The 7,391-nt window shown below is 38.5% G+C and overlaps 1 pseudogene across 1 annotated transcript; it reads left to right on the top strand.

The window, feature by feature from the left end:
• The first annotated feature begins 293 nt into the window (after positions 1 to 293).
• Positions 294 to 1,496, top strand: LOC149121678 (cAMP-regulated phosphoprotein 19 pseudogene; annotated as a pseudogene). Its single transcript, XR_016222348.1, has one exon. The product of XR_016222348.1 is annotated as a cAMP-regulated phosphoprotein 19 pseudogene (transcript).
• Positions 1,497 to 7,391: the final 5,895 nt, after the last annotated feature.

Raw genomic sequence — 7,391 nt, 5'->3', positions numbered from 1 at the left:
TATTTTTGAAAAAATAAACAAAAGTCATCACCATTATTTCAACTAACCAACCCCCCCCCACCACCAAAAAAAGAAGACCAAAATAGGTAAAATCAGAGTTGAAAAAGAAAATTTAACAAAAGAAACAACAGAAATAAAAAGAATCATTAGAAATTATTACAAAGAGAGGTAGGGGCGCGGCACGCGAGCGACGGGCGGGCTTCAGTGGGCCTCAGCCGCCGGCCTGGCGCCTTGAGGCTGGGTGTCGTCATAAGGCGGCGGCCATTTTCGCAGGCGGAGGCGGCCCCCGGCGGGCGCCAGGAGAGCGGGGGCGGGTGTCGGGCGGGCCTAAGGCGGCAGCCGGGTGGCCTCGGCCACCCGGTAATCGCGTCTTTTCCCGGCGTCTTGTCTGCGGAGAGAGCAGCATGTCCGCGGAAGTCCCCGAGACAGCCTCCGCGGAGGAGCAGAAGGAAATGGAAGATAAAGTGACTAGTCCAGAGAAAGCTGAAGAAGCAAAATTAAAAGCAAGGTATCCTCATCTGGGACAAAAGCCCGGAGGTTCAGATTTCTTAAGGAAACGATTGCAGAAAGGGCAAAAATACTTTGATTCTGGGGATTACAACACGGCAAAAGCAAAAATGAAAAACAAGCAACTTCCTACTGCAACCCCGGATAAAACGGAGGTCACTGGTGACCACATTCCCACTCCACAGGACCTTCCTCAACGGAAGCCATCCCTTGTTGCTAGCAAGCTGGCTGGCTGATTAAAAGAGCTGAACTGCATGAATCTTCTAATTCCCATTATTTCTCTTACTATGTTACCTATCCACTTCTTACTTCCTTTCATTCTCTGAGTCATTTGAGACTGACAGCTTTGCAGGTAGCGGTAGTGTGTGCTGCTGTTGTAAGGGAATATACATGTGTAGAGTTTTTGATTAGTTAAACAGTGCACTGATAAAGACATGATAGAGCAACGTAATCTACTTGAAAATAATTGTATATATTACCTAACTCCTAGTGTAGGTTCCAACAAGTAACAAGTTTTACAATTTTAATGGTTTGGCTTTACTTACTTCATCTTAATTATAGCATTGTATGTTACTCTTATTTAACATAACCTCTTGTATTGATTTTTTTCTGTATTTTCCTTTTGGATTTTGTAAAACAGAAGTTTAAGACCACAAGTTGTAAGAAAAGTTACATAATTCAAACACAACTAGATGGGACTCCAAAAAGATTTGTATTTCTGTGGTTGAACTTGAATGGCCTTAAACCTGTTTCAGCTTTAACAGTAGAATTTTACTTGGGCAATATTTGCCCATTCTGGTGTAACTTATGTGACTCTAGTGCTTAACAGCTGCCGTTGAAGCTACTGTTCTTACTCAGTTCTATAATGGTAGAATACCTTTTGTCATTGAAGATGTGAATGACGTATGCATGTGCATTGACTGTTGAATTCACTTTTGTGCCATTTTTGTAAATATAATAGTTTTGCACAACCAAAAAAAAAAAAGAAATTATTACAAAGAGCTGTATGCCAACAAACCAGAAAACCTAGGGTAAATGGAAAAATTACTAGAAAGAGAAAATCTACCAAAATTAAGCCATGAAGAAGATACAGAAAACCTAGCCAGACCATTAACCAATATGGAGACTGAATGAGTAAAAAATACCCTTGCAACAAAAAAAACCCCAGGATGAGATGGTTTCACTGCTGAATTCTACCAGACATTTAAAGAACTAACTTCAGTTTTTCTCAAGTTGTTCAAAACATTTGAAAGGAAGGGAATCTTCTCAAATTCTTTCTATGAAGTCAGCATTCCTAAACCAGAAAAAGATGCAACAAAGAATACTACAGATCAATTTCCCTGATAAACATAGATGCAAAAATCTTCAACAAAATTCTAGCCAATTGAATCCAACAACACATCAGAAAGATCATTCACCTGAACCAAGTGGGATTTATCCCTGATAGGCAGGGATGGTTCAACATTCACAATCAATGCATGTGATACATCACAATAACAAACTAAATAAAGAACAAAAGCCATATGATCATCTCACTAGATGCAGAAAAAGCATTTGATAAAATACAACACCCTTTCATGATGAAAAGTCAAAGCAAATCACTGTTTCTCATAGAGTTCAATTCACTTTAACAGGTTTCCTTTTTGGTGCTCGGTTAGTTGTCACCGATCAGGGAGAACATATGATATTTGTCCCTTTGGGACTGGCTTATTTTACTCAGCATAATGTTTTCCAAATTCCTAACAGGGATCACTTTTCAGTTGAAATTTAAACACCTAAGAATAATTGTGTGTTAATTACAGAGTTCAACCAATAGTACTAGAACAAAAAAAAATACTAACATGGATAAAGTATTACATTGTTTTTTTTAACTTCTATTTAATGAATATAAATCTCCAAAGTACAGCTTATGGATTACAACGGCTTCCCCCCCCATAACGTCCCTCCAACCCGCAACCCTCTCTTTCCCACTCCCTCTCCCCTTCCATTCACATCATGATTCATTTTCAATTCTCTTTATATACAGAAGATCAGTTTAGCATACATTAAGTAAAGATTTCAACAGTTTGCTCCCACATAGAAACATAAAGTGAAAAATACTGTTTGAGTACTAGTTATAGCATTAGATCTCAATGTACAGCACACTAAGGACAGAGATCTTGCATGAGGAGTAAGTGCACAGTGACTCCTGTTGTTGACTTCACAAATTGACACTCTTGTTTATGGCATCAGTAATCACCCTAGGCTCTTGTCATGAGCTGCCAAGGCTATGGAAGACTTTTGAGTTCACCGACTCTGATCATATTTAGGCAAGATCGTAGTCAGAGTGGAAGTTCTCTGCTCCCTTCAGAGAAAGGTACCTCCTTCTTTGATGACCTGTTCTTTCCACTGGGATCTCACTTGCGGAGATCGTTCATTTAAGTTTTTCTTTTTTCCCCCAGAGTGTCTTGGCTTTCCATGCCTGAAATACTCTCATGGGCATTTCAGCTTGATCTGCACGCCTTAAGGGCTGATTGGATAAAGTATTACATTGTACATCAACAGTCAGGACAAGAGCTGATCAAGTCACTGTTTCTCATAGTGTCCATTTTACTTCAACAGGTTTCCCCTTTGATGCTCAGTTAGTTGTCGCCGATCAGGTAGACCATATAATATTTGTCCCTTTGGGGCTGGCTTAGTTCACTCAGCATGATGTTTTCCAGACTCCTCCATCTTGCTGAAAATGACTGGGTTTCGTTGTTTTTGACTGCTGTATAGTATTCTATAGAGTACATATCCCATAATTTCTTTATCCAGTCTACTGTTGATGGGCATTTGGGTTGATTCCAGGTCTTAGCTATTGTTAATTAAGCTGCAATAAACATGAATGTGCAGACAGCTTTTTTGTTTGCCAATTTAATTTCCTTTGGGTAAATTCCAAGGAGTGGGATGGCTGAGTTGAATGGTAGGGTTATATTCAGGTTTCTGAGCAATCTCCAGACTGACTTCCATAGTGGCTTAACCAGTTTGCATTCCCACCAACAGTGGGTTAGTGTCCCTTTTTCCCCACATCCTCTCCAGCATCTATTGTTGGCAGATTTCTGAATGTGAGTCATTCTCACCGGGGTGAGGTGAAACCTCATTGTGGTTTTGATTTGCATTTCCCTGATTGCTAGTGACCTTGAACATTTTTTCATGTGTCTGTTTGCCATTTGGATTTCCTCTTTTGAAAAATGTCTATTGAGGTCCTTGGCCCATCTCTTAAGTGGGTTGTTTTTTTGATATTGTGGAGTTTCTTGATCTCTTTGTAGATTCTGGTTATTAACCCTTTATCTGTTGCATAGTTTGCAAATATTTTTTCCCATTCTGTTGGTTGTCTCTTCACTCTCCTGACTGTTTCTTTTGAAGTACAGAAACTTCTCAATTTGATGCAATCCCAAATGTTAATTTTGGCTTTGAACTGCCTGTGCCTCCGGGGTATTTTCCAAGAAGTCTTTGCCAGTACCTATATCTTGCAGGGTTTCTCCAATGCTCTCTAGTAACTTGATGGTGTCGGGTCATAGATTTAAGTCTTTAATCCATATTGAGTGAATTTTTTGTAAGGTGAAATGTATGAGTCTTGCTTCATGCTTCTGCATGTGAAAATCCAATTTTCCCAGCACCATTTATTGAATAGACTGTCCTTACTCCAGGGATATGTTTTGGATGCTTGATCAAATATAAGTTGGCTTGATCAGCCCTTCCCCTGACTATTGATGAACAACTTAATACGTTATGCCTCTTAGTATTTTTTTTTGTTTGTTCTACTATATACTTTTGGTTGAATACTGTAATCAATTCACAGTTATTCTTAAGTGTTGAAACTTCACTGAAAAATGATTGCTGGTAAATATAAGAGTGGGAATAAGAGAGGGAAGAGATGTGCAATTTGGGACATGCTCAAGCTGACTTGCCACAAACGGTAGAGTTACAAACATACCAGGGGATTCCAATTCAATCCCATCAAGGTGGCAGGTACCAATGCCATCTCACTAGTCCAAGTGATCAATTTCTGTTCACAATTGATTATAATGATAGGACTAAGAGCCAAAGGGATCACATAAGCAAGACTAGTGTCTGCAAATACTAACTGATAGAATAGAAAAGGGAGAGATAGATCCAACATGGGAAGCGAGAGACATAGCAGACTCATAGAATGGCAGATGTCCTAAACAGCACTCTGGCCTCAGAATCAGCCTTTAAGGCATGCAGATCCGGCTGAAAAGCCCATGAGAGTATTTCAGGCATGGAAAGCCAAGACACTCTGGCAAAAAAAAAAAAAATGACCTAAATGAAAGATCTCCGTGAGTGAGATCTCAGTGGAAAGAACAGGTCATCAAAGAAGGAGGTACCTTTCTCTGAAGGGAGGAGAGAACTTCCACTCTGACTACGACCTTGCCTAAATATGATCAGAGTTGGTGAACTCAAGTCTTCCATAGCCTTGGTAACTCAAGACAAGAGCCTAAGGTGATTACTGATGCCATAAACAAGAGTGTCAATTTGTGAAGTCAACAACAGGAGTCACTGTGCACTTACTCCTCATGTAGGATCTCTGTCCTTAATGTGCTGTACTGTGTGATTTAATGCTATAACTAGTACTCAAACAGTATTTTTCACTTTGTGTTTCTATGTGGGTGCAAACTGTTGAAATCCTTAGTTAATATATGCTAAACTGATCTTCTGTATATAAAGAGAATTGAAAATGAATCTTGATGTCAGTGGAAGGGGAGAGGGAGCAGGAAAGCGGAGGGTTGCAGGTGGGAGGGAAGTTATGGGGGGGGAAGCCATTGTACTCCATAAGCTGTACTTTGGAAATTTATATTCATTAAATAAAAGTTAAAAAAAAGAAAAGTCAAAGCAAATTATGTATAGAAGGAACATTCCTAAGCACAATCAAGACAATTAATAAAATACCCGTGGCCAGCATCATATTGAATGGAGAAAAGTTGGAAGCATTCCCACTGAGATATGGAACCAGACAGGGATGCCGATTCTCACCACTGACATTCAATATAGTCCTTGAAGTCTTAGCCAGACCCATGAGGCAAGAAAAAGAAATCAAAGGGATACAAATTGGGAAACAGGAAGCCAAACTATCCCCAGTTGGAAATGACATATTCCTCTATATGGGGGTCCAGAAGAATCCATTAAGAGAGTATTGGAACTCATAGAAGAATTTGGTAAAGTAGCAGCATAGGATATCAATAAACAAAAATCAACAGTCTTTATGTATGCAATGTCAAGGCTGAGAAAGAACTTCTAACGTCAATACCATCCACAATAGCTACAAAAAAATGAAATATCTTGGAATAAATTTAATGAAGGATGTCGAGGATTTAGTTGATGAGAATTACAACACATTAAAGAAAGAAATGGAAGATACAAAAAAATGGAAAAATCTTCCATGTTCATGGACTGGAAGAATCAAAATCATCAAAATGTCTATATTACCAAGAGCAATTAACAGATTCAATGAGATACCAATCAAAATACCATTGACATTCTTATCAGATGTAGAAAAGATGATACTGAAGTTCATATGGAAACACAGGAGACCCCCAAATAGCTAAAGTAATCTTATGCAAAAAAAAAAAAAAGCCAGAGGCATTATAATACCAGATTTCAAGACATACTACAGAGCGATTATCATCAAAAGAGCCTGGTACAGGTACAAAAACAGATGGATAGATCAATGGAACAGAATAGAAACTCCAGAAGTCAGTCCAAGCATCTACACCCAAGTTATCTTTGATAAACAGCTAAAATCCATCCCTGGAATAATGACAGTCTCTTCAACAAATGTTGCTGGGAAAACCGGATAGCCACATGTAGAAGTATGAAGCAAGATCCCTATCTTACACCTTGCACAAAAATCCTCTTGAAATAGATTCAAGACCTAAATCTATGACCAAATGCAATCAAATTATTAGAGAATATAGGAGAAACACTACAAGACGTTGGAATAGACAAAAAGTTCTTAGAACAGACACTAGCAGCACAGGCAATCAAAGCAAAAACTCACAAATGGGATTACATCAAATTGAGAAGCTTCTATACTGCAAAAGAAACCACCATCAAAGTGAAGAGGAGAAAATATTTGCAAACTACACAATTGATAAAGAATTACTAACAAAAATATATAAAGAGCTCATGAAGCTCAACAATAATGAAACAAACAACTTAGTTAAAAATGGTCAAAGGACTTAAGACAAATTTCAAAAGAGGAAATTCAAATGGCCAACAGACACATGAAAAATGCTCAGGATCACTAGCTATCAGGTTAATATAAATCAAAACCACAAGGAGGTTTTATCTCAGCTTTGTTAGAATGGTTTTCAATACAGAACCCAACAAACAACAAATGCTGGTGAGGATTTGTGGGAAAAGGTACTCTAATACACTGTTGGTGGTAATGTAAACTGGTAAAGCCACTATGGAAGACAGTATGGAAATAACTCAGAAATATGAATATAGACTTCCCATATGACCCAGCTATCCCACTCCTAGGAATTTAACCAAGGGAAATGAAATCAGCATATGAAACAGTTATCTGCCCCCCCCATTTATTGAAGCTCAATTCACAATAGCAAAGACATGAATCAACACAAATGCTTGACAAAGACTTGTTAAAGAAACCAAGGATTTATGTACACCATGGAATACTACACAGAAGTAAAATAAATGAAATCTAGTCATTTGCATCAAAATGGATGAATCTGGAAAACGCCCTATTTAGTGAAACAAGCCAGAACCAAAGAGACAAATAACCACATGTTCACCTTGACCCATCATAACTAACAGAGCATATAGAAGGCAATCTGTAGGAGTGAAATTGACACTATGAGAAGCAAAGACTCTGAATAGCC

Source organism: Oryctolagus cuniculus, chromosome 16 (genome assembly GCF_051225735.1).
Source record: "Oryctolagus cuniculus isolate XC-2025 breed Fujian yellow rabbit chromosome 16, ASM5122573v1, whole genome shotgun sequence".
Taxonomy (NCBI): domain Eukaryota; kingdom Metazoa; phylum Chordata; class Mammalia; order Lagomorpha; family Leporidae; genus Oryctolagus; species Oryctolagus cuniculus.
Note: the sequence above shows the minus strand (reverse complement) of the source record. Positions and strands in the feature narration are given on the sequence as shown.